Source organism: Anthonomus grandis, chromosome 15, assembly GCF_022605725.1.
Source record: "Anthonomus grandis grandis chromosome 15, icAntGran1.3, whole genome shotgun sequence".
NCBI classification, from domain to species: Eukaryota; Metazoa; Arthropoda; class Insecta; order Coleoptera; family Curculionidae; genus Anthonomus; species Anthonomus grandis.
In genome coordinates, this window is record NC_065560.1 from 9,294,835 (window position 1) to 9,319,936 (window position 25,102).

The following is a 25,102-nucleotide window of genomic DNA, read 5'->3' on the forward strand; positions in this document are numbered from 1 at the left end:
TTGATTGCATATATGGCTATGGGAAATATTAGTGCCTTTACCACTCTCATCGTTCTTTATTTTAGGTATAAGTATTGTTATAGTCTAATCTAATGCTACCATTTTCATCATAGCTATTCTTGCAAGAGCAAGTCCTCTACATATCTTTCTGCCATATTATCCTTCTTTATTTGTTAAGAAAGATCTCAGGGATATAAAACTATTTACTATTCTGTGCTTTGTCTGTTGTTATGATTTTTGTCTTACTCTTATTGGGCTTTAGCACATACTCTTTTCTTTTGCTCGTCCATTATGTTTTCTAGTTTTTTCTTGATTTAATGCGATGATCAATGATGTGTCATCGGCATATCTCACGTAACCGATTTTCGGACTTCCAAATGATATTCCACCCGTCCATCCATCTAGTACCTGCATAATGTGTGTGCTAAAGATATTAAACAGAGTTGAGAGATTTTAAACATTATTTATATGATATGCATTAATTATCAGAATTTGTATTATTCTTTCTTTTCATATTTTACTTTGCACTGATTATTTCCATAGAGGCGTCTTATCAGCTGAGTTAAGTGGTAAGGTATTCCCATGTCTGCTAGTGATGATGTCATATTTTACTTTGTATAATACACCAAGCACATACATAATACATGGGTATTAAACTCACGATTTTTTCGATTAGTTATCTGGCATTAGGAATATGTTCTCTTATGCTATTTTCAGGGACAAATCTGGTTTGTTCTTCTGTGTCAGTACATGAAGTATGATCTTACTTTCGTATAATAGTAATGCTACCATCTAGTTATTGCAATCTAGCGAAGTCCCTTCTCAGTATGAGGATGCACATAAAAATTGTCCAGTCATCGGACCAGTCTTTAGTTTCCGGATTTTTTTTGCAGATTAAATGTACATATTTGCTCCAACCTGTCCTGTTTCTTGGGAAACCACTGCTATGATCTGGTATGCACCAGGATATTTTCGATTCTTGCTTTCTAATTGCATTTTTCTATCGCTGGTTTTAGAATGTTGAGTTCTCTCTCTCTGAAGTGAACTTGTCGTAATTCATATCTGGGGAATCCTTCATTTGAAAATAGTCTTTCGTAGTATTTATTCCAAACCTCCGCCATCCCTTTCACATCATTTTTAATGTGCTGGTAAATTATTGTTTTGTATTATTGGCTTTTATTTTGAAATATCTTCTCTAATGTGTGAATTCAAATCTTTTATGGATTTTGGCAACTTATTAAAAAACTTTAAAGATAAGGTATGAATCGACTACTTGATATATAATAATATAAAATAAAAAAAAATATTAAAAATAATAATGAAATCAAATTATTACAATCATTTATTACAGATTGTCAAGACTAGTCTCCAGCAAGGTACTATTTGAAATCAAAAATCCTGAAACTGGAATCACGTAAAATCTAGACTTTTCCGGTCTTTCAGTGATATAACACATCGTTTAGTATCTGACTACCCTACCTTGGCCAAAAAAGAATACCTTGACTGACATAATAAAGTGACAAGTAGTAAAAGACAAGTGGTACGAACACGAATCAGATACAGTAGGCAAAAGCATAAACTTTTCAACTATATAGGAAAAGAAAATATATACAGATAGAGACATGAAAGCTCTTAAGCTCGAACTGGTACTGAAAGATAAGATAGCAAAACAATGCCGATAATAGACGTCGCTGTCCCATCAGACTATATTATCACACAAAAAGAAACAGAGAAACAGGTTAAATACAAAGATCTTAGAATCGAAATGCGAAGAATGTGACACATGCACACTGATGAAGTAATTTTAATTGTCATTAAAGCAACATGGCTGATCTCTAAAAACACAGACAACGTAATAAAGAAAGTCCCAGCAAAACACAATCTCCTGAGCATGCCGAAAGTAGTAGTGCTGAGTATACCACACATACTGCGAAAATTATTATTAGTTAAAATTGTAAAAGTTGTTAACACTATAGGTTTATGATTTGCATTCGCTGTTACTATAATGTCAAAATACAGTATTTGGTTTATTGGAATAAAACATTTTTTTTCCATAGAAAGAATGAAAGGTTCAAAGGTTCAGATGAAATCATCCAATCATGAGAAATAAAATGTCCCTCTGGAACCTGTTTTTTTGCAGATTGAATTTTTGGATTTGAGAAACTTGCCATCTATAGCATTTTGAAAGAAGTAACGTCCGATGATACCTCCAACCCACCATTCTACTACTGTGAGTAGATTGGGATGAAGTTGTTCTTGGTGAGAATTAATAATGACTACATACGAAAATTCTATTGAATAACAAATTCATTTATATTGAAATTGGCTTCATTACTCATTAATGCAAAGACTGTCTTGTCGGCAACTTTCATACTGAGTAGGCTGTAGTTCTTAAGTCAACTGCAATACGTTTGTAGTAACTAATGACGTGCAACGAATAATTAGTTCTTGAGGATAGTGGTTCGTGCAACCATAATGTTTGAGCCCAGCCTAGCGTTAGCAAGTCTTTAACCTCACTTGTTTGTTCAAATTTTGTCACTAATTAATGAGTGGAGTTGATACTGGGAACATTATTTTCACTTAAATAACTACTGTGCCACCTACGGTAATGTGTGTACCAAAAATGTCGCGCAATTGAAATCAGTCAACGTATATAACTGCCTGATATCAAGTTAATTTGGCTTTTTAAATAACGTATTACTATATACAGGGTGTTCCGTTGATCATGTTACAAACTTCTAGGGCAGATAGAAAACGTCAAAAGAAAAACAAAAGTTCATATAAACATGGGTCCGGAAAAGCTTCCTCAGGGAGCTAGAGCTCTTTGAAAATAACCTTTAAAAACTAGTTTTTTTTAATAGCTCCGGAACTACCACAACCAATTTTGGGAGGTAAATCATTGTTAGTACGTTTATTCTTTTGAACCTACTAAATAAAAAAAATATTTACCAGGCGCTTCAGAATCAGGGGGGTATTTGGTAAATTTAGGCCCATTTCTTTAAGACTTTAATTTCTGCCCGTTTGGGCATTAGATTATGATGTTCCTATGCATTTTACATAAAAAAGGTGCTCTTAGTAAAAGTCGGTAAAGGGTAAATATCACCGTTTTTGTGAAAATTGACGAAAAGTAAGTTATGAGATACAAAAATGAATTACCTATTATTATTAATAAACAATTAAAAAAAAAATCTGGCGTAAATAAAAAATAAATGTTTAAAAAAAGTTACTTTATTCTCATATAACTCACTTTATTAAATTGGTACTCAAATTAATTAACTGTCACTTTAATTACCTTGAGGCATAAAATGTTTAAATGATTTTAAGTATAATAAAAAACCAACAAATTAACAATTTTAGAAACGTAAACAAATTTTATTAAAGATTGGTATTAAAGTACAAAAGGTATTGAAGTACAAAAATAAACTTAAAATATTAATTGCTCAAAATGCCGGCCGCCACGATCGATACATTTATTGTATCTATGCACCATATTAAGGTTGACGTGGTTAAATATATCAGGCGTGGTTTGGATTACTTCAGCAGCTGCGGAAATTCTGGCCAACAGGTCTTCTTCTGACTCGACTGTTTCATATACGAGACTTTTCATATGCCCCCAAAGAAAAAAATCTAAGGGTGTCAAATCTGGTGAGCCGCTGGTCAGGTGACAGGGCCTCCGCGGCCAATCCAGCGACTTCCAAAATTTTCATTTATAAACTCGCGGATAATAAGTGAAAAATGAGCTGGCGCTCCATCTTGTTGTAGCCATAAGTTCTGTCGTATATTTAGGGGCAGATCATCTATCCTCACTCCACACATGATTATTCTTAGAATTAAAAATGCCTTCTTTTGTAAATAAAGCCTCGTCAGTAAAAAGGACATATTTTGGAAATTGAGGTTCTTCTGTACACCGGCAAAAATTCACGCGGGGCATAAAATCATTGGGTCCTAATGATTGCGCCTTTTGCAGGTGGTAGGCCCGAAGAAGCTATTCCTTAACAACGTTCCATACCCTAACATGATTTACATGCATCGCATCAGCTACTGCTCGAGTACTTACTGATGGGTTATCTTCAAATCGCTGAAGCACTTCTTCCTCAAAATCCGGGATTCGGATGTTCCTTTGCGCGCCATTATCTTGGCGTTTTATTTTAACGGAGCCAGTCTCCCTGAGCCGTTGATTGACCCTTTCAAAAAGTGTGTGAGCTGGGATTCGCCTTTCGGGAAACCGCTCTTCATATAGTCGAGAAGTAGTTCTACCATTACATCGAACTTCCCCATAAATTAAAAGCATATCGGCGTATTCAGCAAAAGTATAATCTTCCATTACTTAACCGTAATAAAAAGGGAATTAATATCATGTAAAAAATACTGACAGTGGCAGTGAATTGGCATTATTATTATTATTAAAATCATTAATTCAGGTGCTGTATCTTAGTTTGGTTTTAGTCAATTTCCACAAAAACGGTGATATTTACCGACTTTTACTAAGAGTACCTTTTTTATGTAAAAAGCATAGGAACATCACAATCTAATGCCCAAACGGGCAGAAATTAAAGTCTTAAAGAAATGGGCCTAAATTTACCAAATACCCCCCTGATTCTGAAGCCCCTGGTAAATATTTTTTTTATTTAGTAGGTTCAAAAGAATAAACGTACTAACAATAATTTACCTCCCAAAATTGGTTGCGGTAGCTAAAGTAGTTCCGAAGCTATTAAAAAAAAAACTAGTTTTTAAAGGTTATTTTCAAAAAGCTCTAGCTCCCTGAGGAAGCTTTTCCGGACCCATGTTTATATGAACTTTTGTTTTTCTTTTGACGTTTCTATCTACCCTAGAAGTTTGTAACATGATCAACGGAACACCCTGTATAAGACATAAGACTGCTATATAAGACACAGTATGTTTTTATAATATCGTTTTCAGAATCTATTCCTTCATATTAATTCGTTTCCTAGGTAATATTGTCGATATTTGTGCTATTTTCGGGGTTATGCTATCAATCATTGGTAAATTTGTAAGTATAGAGTGAAATGCTAACGGTAAGGACATTTTTACAAAAAAAAGGGGTAGAAATTACTAAAAAACAATAATTTCTTGGAATCGTTCTCCTAAGCTGCAAAAGTGTGCTTGCATTCTAAACACTGCTTAGCTAGTCCGTTTGTCTAAAATAAATGCCTTGACTTTGAACGATGTACTAAATTAATATTTGGTCTACTTTTGACAAAATACTTCTGAATTCGTCCTGCCGTCTTGTTGCAAGCGTAGTATAAAACTACGTAGTATTAGCACACAGTAGCAACGTACTATAAGCTCGGAAATATTTTACCAGAAACCAGAATTGTGAAAGTTTTTATCAAGATCCTCCAAAAGCACTGACATGGTTTGTATAATGTTAGTTCTATAAGAGAAATCCTATAATCATAATATGATTAGTAACATATATATTTTGATCTAACAAAATCCCCGAATCCGTTATTTTATTTAGTGTAGTTAATTTCGCCATCGACTAAATATTTATTAATTATTGAATTACGGAATTATGAAAAAGTGATAACAAAATATGTGTTAAAACAATATATTGATAGCAATAGGACATCGAGTAAACATCATGTTATAGTAACCTGGGCCATTAAAGATTTGACTTCAATACCCAGTTTTAAATCGTCAGCAAACAATGAAAAATAAGCTTTTTTAATAAACATTTAGTATTTCAATCAGGGCTATAAAGAGAGCCTTAAGGTACTAATGAAGACATAAATGTCTAGATAATAAAATGATTTATTTTAACTTTCTGGATAGAAAACTAAAAAGCTACAAAAACACTGCCACATCCATGCCAAAGGTACTCGACTAGCACCAAAATATGATTAACGCTGTCAAACGCCTTCGAGAAATCAGTATATATACGTTCGATCAAATTGTTGTCTTTTGCAAAAAGCACTTCACAAATGATATGTTGGACCCAAATGAATGGCATAACTGAAGCTATTAATAAAATCCATTTTGCCTTTCCACAAATAATACATATAGGGTCTACCAATAAGAATGATATAAGTTTAAATTGCTAAAAAATAAAAACTGGAATTGGTTAATTTCTATGATTGATGTTTCATGTTGTAGTTTATTATGTAACATTATGTTTTAAATAAAATATCATTAAGATGTCCACCTCGGCTACGGCGGCAGACGTTTAGACGATGAACCCAATTTTCAATCACTTTTCCTAATAAGTTGGGCTGAATTTCGCGAATAACCCTAGTTATGTTAACTTTCAACTCATTGATGGTTTGAGGATTGTTAGAATACACATTCGACTTCATATATCCCCAAAGGAAAAAGTCCAGGGGAGTAAGATCACAGGACCTTGGTGGCCAGTTGATATTGCCATCTCGCGAAATTATTCGATCTTCAAACCGCTCTCTTAATAAATTAATTGTGGCTCGGGCGGTGTGTGTTGTTGCTCCGTCCTATTGAAACCAATCCTGTTCGAAGTCTCCACCATCAATTGCAGGCCAAAGAAAGTTTGTTATCATATCGCGGTAGCGCTCTCCGTTGACTGTCACAGTACGCCCCCCTGCATCCTCAAAAAAGTATGGACCGATAATTCCACCGACATGCAAACCACACCACACAGTCACTTTTAACGGGTGTAATGGCACCTGTACTAATTTCTGAGGATTGTTCTGACACCAGAAGCGGCAATTTTGCGTATTGACCACGCCACTAAGACAAAAATGGGCTTCATCTGAAAAGATGATTTGTTTCCCAAAATCGGCATTTTGTTCCAACTGCAACAGGGCCCAGTCGGTAAACGTTCTTCGCAAACCATGGTCAGCAGGCTTCAATTCTTGAGTTAGAACCATCTTATATGGATGTAGGCCTAAGTCTTTCTTCAAAATGCGCCACAGAGATATTGGTGAAATGCCTAATTGCTGAGAACGGCGCAAAACAGACACATTGTTATTCGCGTCAACACTTTCACCTGCAACGGCGATATTTTTAGCGGTCCTTGCTCTTTTTTGTCGCGTTGGTGGCTTATTACCCAGAAGAGTCTACTCCCGTTCAAACTTATTAATTGTGCGCCCTATTGCAAGCTCAGAAGGCCGTCCACGATGGCCAAAATCTTCTCTAAGAGCACGATAACAGGCTCTAACCGATTGCGCATTTTCGTAATACCTTTTCACGATAGCTATACATTGCTCTTGACTTAAACGATTCATGATGAAATGTCAAAGTATACTTAACACAACTGACGCTTGATCCGCGTTTTGACACATACCATTTTGCGTACATGGCCCACTAAACTTCTATCACTTCTATTGGTAGACCCATTATAATAAAGAATCCAGATTAGGTATCGCTGACTGTATATAAATAACCTGATAGTTTTAAGCATCTATAGAGCTGCTACTTTTTAAAATTGATGTAATTGAAAAACTGGAGTCATTTATCAAGTGTATTTAGGCATGTTTCTTGAAGTTTGATTGTACGCTTAAATTTAATAATGCTATTACAAACTACTTTTTTAGTATTTAGGTGCCTTTGCGTTGGCACATATAAAGTGAATTAACACAATTAACACAAATTGACTGTATCATGGTCAGCATAAATTCAAATTAGCTTTGGCATAAATTCCAGAATTAGATTGATAAAAAATATATACACAGCATTGAATAAATTGGACCACTTCAAAATAATGTTCCATAGAAACTTTAAGGGTCTTAAGTAATCATGTTATTATAAATTTTCTCACAGTATTACAGTTTATATTTGTTACAGGGGTATGATTAGTTCTGCAAATAACAAAATCCTCATAAAACTTCGTTGGTAGAATAATTTGGATTGATTCAAACTTCATGATAAAAAATATAACGTAACTGCTTATGTCTTCAAATATCGAAACTACGAAATACGAAATTTAATAAATATAGTCGTTAGCAATCTAAAAATAGTTTAATGTGGAATATCCGGGAGTAATAGATGGCTAAATCAGCTTTCAGTTCTTCTTGATTTTATATATATTTTGTTTAAGCAATCGCAATATCTGCAATAAGTGCACTGCTCTGTTTCTCAACGAGTTGTCTAATGATGGCTGCAATATTTTTTGCACTAGTAAAATATATTGACCTTCTTTTCCTTCTTCTTAAATCTCTAAAGAGAAATAAAAGTATATTATTTGTGAACTCTTCTTAGGTCAGTCGGTTGTTTTCAGATATAAGATTGCAGCTGACGCTCCGCCCTTTTGGATATCTCGCTTCTGGTCATAACATTCAGATGATGTAAAATTCTCTGTTTTCTGAACTGCAGCACTCTCTATAGTTTAGATTAGCAATCACTCTTATATATCTGCGTTGTAAGGCAAATAATTTGAACAAATGAAAAGACTGATCGTAATTGAACATACAGTACGAATTAAATACTCATTATAGAGTGGAAATATCCAAAATATGCAGATCTGAGCGTGCAAGCCGGAATTGAGATGGACAAATTTCCTATTGGAACAAGAGTTATCAGAGAGGTTACCTAAAATTGATCATGACTTATTCTCTAAACAAAAAAAATCTTTTTAGTTTCGTTCTGATTTATGTCTAATCGATATGATTAGGCTTAAATCAGTGCCCTAAATACATCTGTATGACTGATCAACTGTAATATCCAGGTTAGATAGAATGTTATCAGCAATGAAGGATGTTGTGTCATCAGTATAATTTGAAAATACAGATCCAAGTTAATAGCTGGGAAGATCATTAACATACGTTAAAAAAAAATAGGCCCAAGACCAGAGTGAACTCAAAATGAATATTTTGCCTGTTCACTTAGTAGAACACCGTCACACAGGTCCCTGATCACTGCATCCGTTGTTGATTTAAAGCCATATTTCCTAACATAAAAAAATAACTTTCCTTAAAGTAATCTTTGATTTTTCTTTTGTGAGACTCAAAGAGTTTTCTAAAAATAGGCATAAAGAAATTAGCCTATCATTCTGATTATCGACTTGCTTACCCATTGTTCTATTGTTGCTATTTCGTACTCTCCAAGAACAACTCTCTTAAAATATCTCAAAGTTTCCGCAACTGATCTTAAAATTTTCATTTCCAGATGATGTCACTTAGATATCTCAATACTATGGTGACTTTATTGTCTAGTGGCTCTAACGCTTGATGCATTATTCACTTACGCGCTATTGTTTACTGGATAATTTATTGGAAATGGGAAGAATGTTGCGGCTATATATGATGAAAGTGGATCTGGATTTACTTCATCTAGATATTAAGTATTGTGTGTATAAAAAAAAATTGCTTTACTTTTAAACAACTCATAAGGGCTTTTAAAATCCCAAAATCCTAAAGTTCCTTAAAAGTACACGACGAACCGAATTTTAAATCAACAAAAATTTTTTAAACAAGACCTAGGTAAGCAAAAGTGTGAAAATTTAAGTATCCCTACAAATCCGCAAACATATCCTAAACACACAAATTGGGGATTTTAAAATATAGTTTTCGATCGGCACACGACCGACGAAAGGCCCAAATTGTTGACAGAAAAGGGCGAAGACACATTTTGGTCGGTTTCGGGTGTTTGGCCCGGTTAAACATCAGAGGGTTTGTTTCTCTCCTTAATAAGTTAGGAAGAAAAAACAAATTCGCTTAAACCAGATAAATAACCGTCACCAGAGTGGTGAGTTTTTTTAGGAAAATTAAGAAAAAACTTAACATATTTAATTTGAGAAATAGATTAGTTAAATTACTATTTAGGCCAAAATATTTTTCGTAAAATTTCATGTATTTTGAAGATCCATTCCCGCCGTGGCAAGAATACGTGAAAATTCCCCGATATGGAAATTATGTCAGTAAGTGTGCTGTAACAAGACCAATTTAAAAGCAACGGTAATTTGTAGTGTCGAGTTACATTTAAAAAAAATTAAAATAGGATCGGTCGACAAACGCGCAGGAATGGCCCTATTGTTTCATTTCCTTATTGGTTATTGAGTTTTGTTCGTTTTTACTACTTACAGGTGTTTCTCGGTAAATTGCTAGTTTCGTAACTTAAATATGTGTAAAATTTGTAGATGTAGGTGAAATATAGATAAAAAAAAGTTGCAAATATATAGAAAATAATTTTGATTTTCTCAAAAATTTCCTCTGCAATTTTATAAGTAATTGTTTTTAAGGTCAGTCCTGATTAGAGCTGTTGAATATATTGGTTTTCATAAGAAAATGGTTAATAGATGGATCAGCAAAAAATATGTTTTTTTTTTAAGTAATAAAAGAAGTTTGCAAACAATTAATATGCATTTATCATTAATTATTTTAATATTTGAGCATACATTATTATTTATATTATAAACATTGTCTAAAAGAAAATTCCTAATAATAATAAGACAATTTATGCTGAACAGATCAAGAAGCAATTATACAAAACAGATAAACTTAAAAATACTATGTATACAGGGTGTCCCAAAAGTAATGAGACATACAACAACAGTAGATTCCCTACGTCAAAATAATATGATTGAGGTCAACTGGGCTTGTCCTAACTTTAATAGTAACTGAAATACAGGGTGTCAAAGTATTATTTGATTTATCGTTTTTTTCTCATAGATCCTGAACCAATTATAGACATATTGACATGAAATTTAAAACATACGAGTCTTTTAAAAAGGAAAATAAAATTTCGTATTTCACATTAAATGATCCACTAAGGTTTGGTACTTATTTTTTACCCAAAATAAATAAATAAATGCCTTTATATTAGGGAAATAAAACATTACAATAACAATTATAAATGCGGCGAAATCTAACTTATGGCTACTCTATCTAACCGCACACAATATATATATATATATATATATATATATATATATATAAGTTCAAACTACAAATTAGTAACTATAATTAAGCTTATAAAACAAAACGATCCTCATTTAATCGGGTATTAAGAAGTAAGAAAAAACATGATTTTCGTAAAATTCTAAACTATAAACTACGATTAAAATGGAGTTTGGCAGCTTTTTTGAAGGAAGCGAGTGAGTGCTTATACTTCAGATCATCAGGCAACGTATTATAGATTTTGACACCGGTATAGCTAAATGAGGCTTGAAATTTGGTAGTTCTATGCTTTGGGACACAAAAATTTTTAGAATCACGCATATCACGACCGTGAATGCTACTGCAGCTTACCAGCTTCTCATACAAGTACCTGGGGACTCCACTGTGGACAGTTTTATAAATGAGACTAGCCATATAACCTTTGAATCGTTCTTCCAGCATTAGCCATTGAGATTCGATAAATAATGGTATTACATGGTCATATTTTTGCTTACGATAACTAAATTTTAGGCAAGCATAAATGAATTTGAATTGAATTGTCGAAACAGTGGGCTGCCAAGGCAGTTACGCATATAGGTCTTCTAATGGACCCGTCATGCCCCACCGGGGGTTACCAGAGCCCAACGGCCTTGGAGAAACCGATAAGGCTCTCTGGTCTGAAGGACTTAAAGTCACTCGGTACACTGAAAGTGTTACCCAAGCATTTGAACCTGGAGTGCTGGGCACTCCCCGACTACATGGTCAACGGTTTCATCCTCCTCACAGCACCATCGGCATTCCGGGTTGTCCGCAATACCGATAGTATGGAGATGGCTTCTTAAGTGCCAGTGACCGGTTAAAAGACCTGGCACTAGCCGAATTTCGCGTCTTTTTAGGCGTAGTAGATTTTTGGTGAGACAGGCAGAGGGCCCACCTATGTGCGCTTTGGCCTATCTCATACCAGGGGACTCGGATCTGCCCGCCTAATAGGCGTATTGGTGCACATGCAGTGGTTTTTTGACCAGGATGCTTTCCTTAAGGTACCGATCAATCAGTCTCTCCATCGCCTTCAGCATAAAGCTGGTAAGGCTGATAGGTCGGTACGATTTAGGATCTGTAAAATCGCTTTTTCCGGGTTTCGGAATGAAGATGACTTTCACTTGACGGCATAACTTTGGGACGTAGCCCTGAACAAGGGACGTCCTGAATAGTCTGAATAGTCTAATGTGTGGGGTTAGTACTTCTAACCCGTTTTGCAAAAGGCATGAATATAATCCATCCATGCCCGGAGATTTGAAGGGGGGGAAATGTCTTGATTGCCCGTTTCACCCTCTCATAGGTGATTATTCTTCTTGCAGTGTCAAACTCTAAGCGAATCGGAGCCCGAGAACAGCTAGGAGGATCGCGAGATGAGTGATGAGACAACCTCCAAGGTTTTTTTTTGCAAGCTATATTTATCTCTTTGAGCAAGGACTGGCCAGAATAAAACGCTTGCATAACAGGTCACTGAGAGGACTAATGATTGAGTTAACTTTAACTTAAGGTTAGTTGATAAAATATCTTTACACATGTACACGACTTTTAGTTTATAGTAAGCTTTTTGTAAAATATTAGAAACATGATATTCAAAATTAAGTTTATTATCGATAAATATACTTAAGTTTTTTTCGCAGCTAGTCAGCTGCAGATTAACTCCCTGGATGGAGACATTCACGCCCAAATCATTCCATACAGGAATCCCAAAAACCAATAGTTTTGACTTAGCAGCATTAAGAGCCAGCTTATGGAAATTAGACACCTGCACAATAGCATCAAGATCAGAATTTATGTTCCCTATGGCGGTATTAATTTGATTAATTGAAAATGAGTGATAAAGTTGCACATCATCCGCGTATTGATGCGACTTGCCTGTTTATTATTTATTGCAAAGCCAGTGGAGAGGTGTCACCAGATTGATGGCGTTTGACCTAACAAATCGTGAGATTATGATTTAAGTATTGGCATTCATTGAGAACCTCCAATTGCGCCTAAATTTGACGCAAAGTTATTTGAAGGTTGTTATGATTTAAATGTTTAATTCTCATGGCTAACTGTTTGGAAGCTTTTTTCTTCTGAGTACTACTTTTAAGGTAAACATTTCTTCTACAAAGCGTAGGTTTTTTTATTGTCAGAAATTATTTTGTTCGCACTAATTTGCGCTTTAATTTTTAGTGTTCTCTGATTTAGTTTTTTTTGGTAAGAGTGGAATAAGAGTCAAAAAATAGTACGAATTACTCACAAATCAGAGGTTTCAGAAGTAGATATGTTTTTTTATATGGATATTTGTATATGGAGGTTTTTTCTTTTAGATCTTTTTAATTTTGTCGTGGAAATTTCTGCATCAATTTTTTAAATTTTACAAAAATATTATGACCATCTATAATATCAAGTCCTGGAATAGACCCTAGTATATCACAAATAAGGAATTGTTTCTGGTATACTAAATTGAAGAGGTAGTAAATGGCTTAACTAGACTGTTCTAATATGTGTTGAGAAATAAAGGGTTAATAGTGTCACATCCTGATATTTTCTTCTTTAATTATAGTGAAGTCCAAGTTAAAATAATTAACAAGACCAAGATTGGGATTCGCTGTATTAAACACCAACAAAAAAAAAAGAATGCGAAGAAATCTGCAATACCTTGTTGCCTATTTTTGATGATTGAGCAGAAGCAAATACATCACTCTTTCTTTTCCATTGGAAAAGGTTTGGCTAAAAATGAAACAATGAAGAAATATGGATTTTACGTGTTTCTTAGATTGTATAATACACTCTCATCTATTACTGTAAGTAAGTTACTCTTTCCTCACACCATTGAAAGCCTAATGGCTAAAACAAGGTCAGCGAATTAAAGTTAGATATTTTTGGAATTGATGCATCGGAGCTTATGGATCATCCCATATATAAAAGGAGTGATCCTAAATATGTTTCTGGTACCGTTAGGCATGGAGAGAGAAATATAATGATTTGAGATTATTATTCGGGTTATGGAATGGATTAAATCCAGAAAATTAGTGGTTTCAATATATCACAGCATATATTGGAACACAATAATAACCCTTAACATACTGCTACAATTATGAAGGAATATTTTGTATCCAATAAATTTAATTAGTTTTAGAATAGCGAAGATTAACCACTGGCATTGAGTATTTTTGGAAGATAGTTAGGAACAATGTTCGGACCAAAAATATTAGTAATCGCACTCAATTAGTTGAAGAGTCAAATCAATCGATCTGGTTGCAGTTACCAATCTTTTTAAATCGATGTTTCCATGTATCAAAACGCTATTGAGAACAAAGGATACTAGACAAAGTATTAGTTTAATTACGAATTATTCTTACGTCTCAATTTACTTAGATGCCAAAGTTTCGACTCAAATTCTCTACTACTATTATAGGTACTAGGGCATTACTCCATCTGCATTTACATTGATTGCGTGTAAATATATAGTTAATTAAATGATTTTTAACCATCACATGAATAATTGCAATAATGTAGATTATGCTTCATTTATTTAAATAATAACAATACTCAACATCCATGCGCTTTGTCTGCAGCCACTTTTCTCAGTGTAGAATACTCGTCATCTATGCTGATTATCTGACACCGCTTTTTCGAGGTTACCGAACTCGGCTTGCGTAGATTTAGGATAATAAATTATAATTTTGTTGGATTAAATTATTAGAAAGGAAGAAAATTAATGGGTAATGGAAATTTTAATTTAGTGCTTTTCTTCTTCTAAAGTTCCAATTAATTAGTTCCGAACCCTCTCTTGCAAACAGAAACGAGCAAACACAAGTGCTGGTTTTAAGGGATTATACAGTAAATCCACCAATACCCCTAAAACTAAAATACTGTTAAGTCTGATATATTTGTGAATATGACACTTTACTATGTATTAGTATTAAAAAAACACATCAATAACTTTAGCCGCTTGTCTCCGAAAATTAATATATGATTCTACGATAACACCGCTCAAAACATATAAAGATAGGGTTTCACAAGTCGAAGTTAATAAAATAAGATAACAATTTTAAGACGTCAGACGCAAAGGTCAGGAGGGTTAAAACCCATAAAAACGGATTCTAATTTTTTATGGTCGAGATAGATGATGCGTGCCGTTTTGTTTTGAAGAGGGATGAAAGGGCATTAGCAAAACCGTTAAAAAGTTGTAAAATTTCATGTCATCTTTAAGGTGGTGATTTATTAGACCGCTATTAAATAAGGGATTTGTATAGTTTAGGACTAATCGAGAATTGACGTGAGATTAGACAGAGGGTCTGAAAAGTGTGAACATAGCTATGAAAAATGAGTCAACAAACTTCATCACTAAAAAATTACTTGTTTGCGTATTGTACTAAGTAAAAAAATTTATTTACTTAAGTGTACTTATTTTATTTTACAGATACATTAAACACAATAAATGGAGTTAGATTATTATTGGCAGCAATCATGAGGAATTTTTGGAACAAGAATCTACATGTTGTTATAAGAGGTAAGAGAATAAATTATATAGTCGTATAATTGAACTAGTGTGGGTTGGTAGAAAAATAAAGGATGTAGAACAGAGATCTTGAATAGATGATGAAGATATTCAGAAAGAAATACAATAAGTAAGAAACTGTGGAAGAGTAAAATACCCAGATCAGAAAAGAGAAAAGAACTATATGGACGAAGTACTCTGAGGAACTAGAGAGCACTAAAGTATGTAATTCTTGCTAAAGATGCGCCATAAGCAGTAAGTACACTCTTAAAGGATAGGAAGATTCACTATTAACGAATTATTTTCAGTTCACTTTTTTAGAAATATCTTAAGAAAGTGCTTTGCAACAAAGCTATTTATACCATAAAGATCGAATACCATCGAGAAAACTGGGTAGTTGCCAAAAATGTAGTGACTTATAAAGAGAGCCTAAAGAGAGATAAAGCTGCTAATAATGACAGTATCAATCCATGAAACAGGGACGAGCCTAGGTTATGGCAAGGTTGCGTTTTATACCCAAGCCTGGAATAACTGACCATTCACTAAAAAAGCTCTAAACAATCACTATAATGTCATTTATTCTGAAAACGAGAAATAGATAAATATATTTGAAATAAGCCTTTAATTGATCATTTCCTTTAAGTCCAATGTGCTTACACAGAAGTTCAACAGAGGCAGCGCTACATAGTGTCCAACATAGACAAGACTCTGGAAAATAACCACGTTACGCTCGCAGTCTTCCTGGACATAATGGACGCACCAAAAAGAGAGTAGGAATCTATGCAACGACATGCAGGTAAATTGACTGTATGCTCCAAAACAGATTAGTAACTAGCGAATCGCTTAATGAAAAAATGAAAACCGTAAAGTACGAAGATGTTCTCAGAGCAATGTTTTGTCCCCTTTTCTACGAAATATGGTGATGAATGAGATTTACAACTAAAGGAAGTCAAACAGAGTACTAAATGATATGATTATTATATAAAGACAAATATATTACAACAGTAAGGGACTATAATCGGCCTGTTGAGAGAATAGACAGAGAAGGAAGGTTTAATTAGCAATTCTCTTAAGTTCATTATGGTGTTATTTACCAATAGGTGATATTTAATTAGACGGCTTAGAACCTCTAACGCTTACAAGAAGATCAATATTTGAAAATAACTCTGGACAATATTTAGTTTATAGTCCAGAGCCAACATTTAAATAAAACAATCAAGCATTCGGAAACTATCCTCATGGTAGTTAGAATACATGAACAGATATACAGCCTAAGACTAGAAGACCTAGAAACCATTATGTATTCAGCTCTTGGCCAAAAATACTGCAAATTTCAGGATAAAATACAGAGACAAGCTTTTCTAAATATAACAGGAGCCATACTTTTGATTGTTCAAGGTGAACAACTAGGACGACAGCTGATGTAAAAATAGTTAACTCAGTTTGACAGGAATCAAAGAATCTATGAGTATAAAACATCTTAAATTATGTCGAAAGACATGATTTTCAAAAAAAAACATGGATTTACCGAGCAAATAAAGCGGCATGAAACAAACTTGATTTATTGCTACACAGACGGAACAAAGACCAGCGAAACTGCAAGAGCCAAGGCTTTGAAGAATAACACACGAGATATTCCATTAATTAAGGAATTATGCAGAAGTCTTCTAGAGAGAAAAATAGGAGAGTCTTTAATAACGGCCAGATCCTGACTGTTCAAAAGCTCTGAAAGGAAATAATGATGAAAAGTTGCAAGCAACGACATTGCTATTAAAGAACTTTGCTAAGGCGGCTTGAGGCAAACCTTGGAAAAATAAATAAGGCTCAAAAAACACCAATGAAATAATTGGAGATTAAGACATAGATATCAAGTTTGATTTTTGGAAAGGGACAAGGTTGAGCAATCGAGATAATAGTTTTACTGCAAACCAGTACTAGTTAAAAACAGTTTAACTATTAAATACAATTGTGTTGCCTTATTTCTCGAATGATTTTTATTTTTGTTTTAGTCAAACTTTGTATAGTCTGTATTTTAGTTGTAGTGGATGTAGTTATCAAAATTATATTATGGGTGTAATTTTGAAAACAGCGGGGAGCAGTATTGATATAAAATACCTTCGTACGCAAAATACCTCCTTCAGAGTTATAGCTGCTTATTCTAGAAAATTCAACAGTCTATTTTGTGATTTTGGTGACACATATAAAAAATTAAATGTTAAGACTCATTAGTGAAGTGAGATTAGACAGAGGATCTGAAAAGTGTGAACAGAGCTCCGAAACATGAGTCAGGTATTTATATCAACAAATATCATCACTAAAAACTAAAGATTTTAAAGAAATCACTAAAGTAAAACAAAATTTCTTGAGTGTATTTATTATTATGTTTTTATTTTGCAGATATATTAAACACAATAAATGGAATTCAATTATTATTGGCAGCAAGCATGAAGAATTTTTGGTACAAGTCAACAAGAATCTACATGTCATTATAAGAGGTAAGAGAATAGATTACATAGTCATATAACTCAACTAGTACGGGTTGGTAAAAAGATAAAGGATATAAGAACACTAAATGTGAAGGATGTGACAGAATCATTCATACAGTGCTACGAACTCATCCAGGCGAGTGACCTGGTAGAACAAAAATCTTAAAAAGATGATGAAGATATTCAGAAAGAAATTTAATTAAGGTAAAAAAATTACAAAAGAATAAAATAGGTCAGAAAAGTGAAAAGAACTATATAGAGAAAGTGGAAGTACTGTGAGGAAGTAGAAATCACTTCAGTATGTAATTTTCGCTAAAGATTTGCCATAAACTTAATTCATAAAGAAGATAGTAAGTACACTCTTGAAGGATAGAAAGAGATACTATAAACGAATTATTTTCAATTCACTTTCTTTTTAATATCTTAATAAATACCTTGCAACAAAGCTACGAGGGCGGGTCAATAAGTCCGTAAATTTTGAATTTCCCGCCCTTTAATGGAAATGGCAACTCTGCTCCTGTCAACAGAGAACTGTCAGTTGACGCCTGTCAAAATTTGAACAAGCTGCGTCATTTAGTTTGTGTTTGACAGCTGTTGAAAGCAGACTACCACTCGTTTTGAGAAGAAAATGGAAAAAAGTGAATTTCGTGTGCTCATTTAGCATTATTTTTTACGGAAAAACCATCACTCAAACCAAGGCTAAGCTTGATAATCATTATGGGGACTCTGCACCATCCATTTCCATGGTAAAGAAGTGGTTTACTGAATTTCGATGTGGCCGTACAAGCACGGAAGATGCCGAACGTTCTGGACGCCCAGTCGAGGTCCCTACATCCAAAACAATCGAAAAAATTCACGATATGGTTTTAGCCGATCGGAAATTGAAAGTGAGAGAGATTGTGGAAGCCATAGGCATCATACATGGTTCAGTAGTTTCAATTTTGAATGATCATTTGGGTATGATAAAGCTTTTCGCAAGATGGGTGCCGCGTTTGCTCACAATCGACCACAAACGCAACCGTGTGACAATTTCCCAGGAGTGTTTGGCGTTATTCAACCGCAATATGGACGAATTTTTGCGTCGTTTCGTCATCGTGGATGAAACGTTGATCCACCACAATACGCCGGAGACCAAACAACAGTCAAAAGAGTGGATTTCTCGGGGTGAATCGGCGCCCAAGAAGGCAAAGGTGGGTTTGTCAGCCAATAAAGTCATGGCGACCGTTTTTTGGGATGCACGCGGTATAATCCACATTGACTATCTTCAAAAGGGGAAAACAATCAATGGAGAATATTATACCAACTTATTGGATAGAGTCAAAGAGGAACTGAAAGAAAAAAAAACACATTTGGCCAAAAAAAAGTTCTTTTCCACCAGGACAAGGCAAGGGTCCACACATGTGCAGTTTCCATGGCAAAAATCCATGAATTAGGTTACGAATTACTTCCTCATCCGCCCTATTCTCCAGATTCAGCCCCCAGTGACTATTTCCTATTCCCAAACTTAAAGAAATGGCTCGGCGGAAAGAGATTTGACTCCAACGACGAAATCATCTCTCAAACAAATGCCTATTTTGTTGATCTCGACAAATCATATTTTTCCGAAGGGATAAAAAAATTGGAGAAATGTTGGACTAAATGTATAGAACTCAAAGGAGACTCTGTTGAAAAATAAAATAACTTTTTATATAAAAACCTCTTTTATCGAAAAAGTCACGGACTTATTGACCCGCCCTCGTATTTATACCATAGAGGTCGTATACCATCATAAAAACTAGGTAAATGTCAAAAATGTAGTGATTTAAGGGAAGAGCCTTAAAAGAGACACATCTGCTGACTCTGACAGCATTAATTCAGCAATGATGGAACAAGGACCAGACTATCGTTAGATTCTGCTTTATACCTAATCTCAAAAAAAAACAGACCATTCTTTAAAAAAATCCATCAAAACAATCAGTCTAATGTCATGTACTCTGAAGACATGCGAGAAACAGTAAGACAGACATATTTGTGATAAGGTTGTAATTGATTATCATCTCATTTAAGTCCAATGTGCTTACACAAAAGTTTAACAAAGACAGCGCTCCATAAAGTAGTCAGCCTTATTGACTGTTGATTTGACTGTATGCTCCAAAACAGGCTAATAAGCAGTGAATCTCTTAACGAAAAATAGCTTAAAGACATTTGAGTACAACAACAACTTAGAACACCCAACACACAGAAATAGAGAAACTGATCTATTGTTAACGGCTTGAATATTATTTTGGACTCTAAGCTGAAACCAATATTTGTATAAAACAATCGAGCATTCGATAGATAGAAGAATGCATAGACAGATATGGAGCTTACTGCTTAAGATAATAAACTGAATCCACACCAGACCAGTGTTACTAACCATTATGTATAAGCTCTAGTATAGTGTCCAATGATATTTAAAATTACAGGACGAACAAGTTAAGTCAAATATAGAGACTTGTTTCTTTAATAAGATCCACGAAGGCCCTAATGGACTTTATTTGCTTAACAGTTAACTCGATTTGAAGGACATCAAAAAATCCGAATAATCTGTGACGATAAAACGTTACAGATTATGTCGGATGATGCGATTTTCAGATACAACTTTGAATCACTAAACAGAGATGAGTGGAATGAGAGCAACCATAGGATTCACGTGGATCTGATCTACTGGTATATAGACAAAACAAAGGCCAATAAATGCACAAGAGCTGGAATTTTCAACACTAAACCCCGAAATATTCCATCAATTAGGAATCTTACGTAGGCCTGTCAGACAAAAATCTTTGCAATACTCGAGTTTGCAAGAGAGAATAATAGAAGAGTCTTTAATAAAACGCAGATCCTAGTAATATCTGATTTGTCAGACAGCTCTAAACACAGCAAGCCTTGAAAAAATAAATATGGCTCAAAAAGCATGAAAGTAATGCTTTGACGGTTATTCATCAATCAAGTTAGATTTTTGAAAAGGCGCATGGTTGAGCTATCGAGATGCAAGTTTTACTGAAAAACAGTACTCGTTCAAAACAGTTCAACTATTAAACACAATTGTGTTGCCTTATTTCTCGGATCTATATTTTTGTTTTACCCTAGCTTTGCAGTGGATATAGTTATCAGAATTACACTATGGCTCAGAATCAGTATTGTTATTTAAAAAAAGGTGCATTATTTGCCCAAAACAGATTCACAAGGAGTATATAAAATGTCTGCGTATGCAAAAGACCTCCTTCAGCCTATTTCATGATTTTGGTGACAAACATAAAAAATAAAATTAAATTAGTTATTCATATAGTACCTTGTTTATAACACGTGCTTCAGGATCTGAAAGTCAATATAATTCCGTTAAGTATGCTTGATATGCATTATACTCCATATAAGATAAGAACCTTGAGTAGGTACTCACTTGGACACTGCACTAAATATGATTGTTAAATATGTTTGTCACAAAAACTCTATATCAATAAATAAATTCTTTACACCAGATATCACAATAAGGAAATCACAAACTAGTTCCGCCACCCCCGCACATACCCATGAATGAACTCTCTCCGGGACAAGGAAGGAACTGAAAATAACCGCTCATAAGGCTGTGAATGCACAAAAACAACATACTAAGGTGATAACTCTTATCACGCGGCTTTATCGCTTATTTATTATTATATGACTGGGTATAATATACACTTTTATCACACTTTTGATAAAACTCTATGAATTTGCTACACATTACACTCATATGCGACAAGGCAGACGGCTAGGCTAGGAAGGGGTGAGATAAAGTAGCATTCGGATTAGAGATAACTTCGCTATTGATATTTTGAGATTTTTGAAGACTTTGAAAGCATGCTGATATGTATAACTTAAGAGAAGAGTAAACATTTAAAAAAATTTTTCAAAAATCACCTTATAAGATAGTCACATTAATAAAATCTGTTGAATAAGAATGTGCTTAATGTTTCAGGTTTTCAGTTTCTAAATCAGGATTTATTAGGCTCCTTTACTCAACATCATATACAATAATCAACCTTTGGTCAAACCAACTCATCAATACGGGACTATTTACCTGACGTCGTAAAAATAAAAAATCATTTAAGCCAATTATTAAGATTTCGCTTGTTTTTCCAAAGAAGATTCAATATTAGACACGTTTGTGAACTTTTTTAAAGAAATTTGATTCCAATAACAAATATATTATTTCAATATTTAAGGTTGAATCATGTTCTGTTTTCTTATTCCAATGAAATGTGGTCTATGGATGTATAAGGATCAATCGCTGTATTAAAAATTCGGAAGCGTATTAGTTTCAAAAAATATCTTAGAGTTGAGATGCAATATTAGTTGGAGTAATTTTCAAAATGATTTAGCACCAGAGGCAGCTGTGTATATACTTATCTAGATTTTTACAAATTCAAATGTTATTTGAGATCTTACCACTTTGATATGTAACTAATTTATTATGAAAGGAATTAATCTCAAGAAGTACATAATTATTAACTAATTCCAGGCAGTTGATCGAATCCTTATGCTAATTCGCTCTGAACATCCCAGGGAGAAATAGAAAGATAAAGGGTTCTATGCTTTTAGACATAGTCCTCCCTATGTGTTCTTTATTTCTCTCAATTGCCTGGAAGAAATATATAATTATTAACTACTCGTAATTCCAGGCAGTTGATTGAAGTTTATTATTTCGAGGTGGAAATTTTAGAGATAATTAGATGAATGTGGCATAAGATTGAACTGTTTCATGATATATCAGAGAGAAATAAGACTTTGCATTTAGAAAGTCCCTGATCCTTTGCATAGATCAGAAAAGTTAAGTTGTTCTATAGGAAGAAAGAAGAATGAAGTAGAGATAATATTCGATGTATGAAATAGAGAAAACTGAAATATCTCGTCTATGAATGAATCATCGCTTTATTGTCAAAAAATTTTACAATTTGTAGACAAAGCTGATAACTAAAGTAAAACACAAAAATAAAATAAAGCTAATAAAACAAATATACAAACTTATACAAATCAATAATTGTATGTGGTCAAAAGTATGAATAAATAAACAAATAAACAAAACACTATATAACTACTAGCTACATAAAACAGTACGTCTAAAAATAATAAATCAGTATGTGTGTGTGAAGTTAAAATTAAGTATTAAAAAAATCGTTTACCGAGTAAAAGGCTCTCTCCAGTAGGAATGATTTTAATGCCTTACGGAAAGTAGAAAAAGACGTGATGGACTTGATGTTCATTGGCAAATGATCGTGCATTTTTTTTTTCTTTGTAAAATATAGAGTTTTTTTTACCAATTCTGAATGTGGAGTAGGCAGATATAAATCATACTCCTCGTTTCACAGATGATAATTATGGGATGGCCTATCTGAATTTGATGAAACGTGCTTGCCAATTAGACAAACAGACTCATATATAATTATTGACGGCAAAGTTAGGATATTAATTTTTTTAAAGAAATCCTGGCAATGAGCTCTATAATTAAGTATAACGCAAAGTCTGAAAATTTTGTCAAATTGAGTGACACTACACACACCCCAAAAAGGAAGGGCGTAACGAAGGTTTGATTTAAAGAGGTAAAAATACACTGTTATAAAGGTTGAGAGGCTAAGCTCCTTGGAAATTGATCTTAGCGCAAAACAAGCGGAGCTTAATTTTCTTGTTGAAGGGTTAATGTGCATGTCCCATTTTAACGACTTGTCAACAGTAAGCCCCAAAAATTTCACTGAGTCGGCTTCGTCAATGGTTGCGTTATCCAGTACAAAAGATTGCAAATTATTTTTAGGACAAAAATTTAGTTTTGGAGATGTTAGGGCAAATAAGATTAGAGTCGCACTATGCTTTGATAGAAGTTAAGTCACTTGATATGATTTTATGAAGTTCGGCAATATCCGGGTAAAACTAGTATCATCCGCGAATAGGCAGGTTCTTCCTTTAATATTCAGACTAGCAATATCATTGATAAATATGAAAAACAAAATAGGGCCAAGCACTGAACCTTGAGGCACTCCACATTCTATTGGCTTTCAAGAAGACATCGTAGTACCAATCCTCACAAACTGACTCCTGTTATTGAGATATAACAAACCATTCGAGGGGTATACCTTTAAACCCGTAGTGTTGCAACTTTTTTATTAAGATATCACGGTATACGAAATCAAAAGCTTTAGAAAAATCACAGAAGATTGTTGCCGTAGGATGTTGGTTGTTTAAGCTACAGTATACATTATTAAAAAGGGAAAACATAGCATCATTTGTGCATTTGTCATTTAAAAATCCAATTTGTTGAGGAGTGAATATTTTAAATTTTAGTAGAAATGATAGGAGCCTTTTTTTCACTAATCTTTCAATAATTTTTGATAGTGTGGGAGGAAGAGCAATTGGACGATAGTTGGAAGACTAATCTTTATCTCCTCCTTCATGTAGAGGGATCATTATTGCCTTCTTAAGGCAGTTGGGAAAAACTCCTTTTTGAAAAGACTGATTAAATTTGTAAGATGGTTTAATGTACACTCTGGCAGGTTTAGAAACATGTTCAACGTGAGTCGGATCCAGAAGAGCTCTTATTTTTGATTTCCCTAATCGTACTGCGAAGCTCAGGTAATACTATTGGCGTAAAGAAAAAACTGTAAATTCTCACCTGCACTAGAAAGATAAGAAAATGGATCGTGGGTAGGAGCTATAGTACTTATTAGATTCTTCGCTACATTTACAAATTACATTGTTAAGGTTCTCAGGAGAAGTAGAGATAGTATTGGAGGGTTTATTTCTCAGATTATTAACAATCGACCATGATTCTTTAGCGACATTACCAGACTTTGCCAGTCTCCTGTTATAGTAAATGTCTTTTGCCGCTTTTAGAGTTCTTTGGTAAACTTTTTTATATAGTCTTACATAGTCATGAAAGAAGCCTTGGGTAGACGAAGGTTTATGTTTTTTCAGTTTGAGAGGCCTTAAAGGAAAGGATCTAAGATATGAAATTTGACAACTGACAATTAAAGAGAAATTATGTGAAAAGAATGTGTTTAAAGGAGAAGAATATATTAGCTTAAAAACTTAAGAGAATGGCAACATATCAGATCTCTTTTAATCGATTGGTAGCATTTTACCAAAATCAAAATAGCAATGATGATCAAAAGCAAATCTCTAAAATGGAGAAGGTACATGAAGCAGAAGAGGAAGAATATAGGCAAGTTTGGCATTAATTAATTTTTACCGAAATTTTTGAATTCTGAAGCATAAAAACCCATTTTTGTTTAAGTTTTTGC

General features: G+C 33.9%; 1 protein-coding gene across 3 annotated transcripts in view; it reads right to left on the reverse strand.

Annotated features, from left to right (window-relative positions):
- Positions 1–25,102, reverse strand: part of LOC126745186 (transcription factor GATA-4-like) — a 160,060-nt gene that overhangs the window by 108,542 nt on the left and 26,416 nt on the right. Inside the window, exons 1-2 of one of the 3 annotated variants that reach the window (XM_050452923.1) lie at positions 21,235–21,250; positions 21,127–21,152 (exon numbers count right to left, since the gene is read on the reverse strand). The exons of 1 other annotated variant lie outside the window; for it this stretch is intronic. The gene's annotated coding sequence lies outside the window, so the exon portion shown is untranslated. Of the gene's footprint in view, positions 1–21,126; positions 21,370–25,102 lie in introns of those variants that run through there. One more of the 3 variants, XM_050452922.1, reaches the window with a different exon arrangement.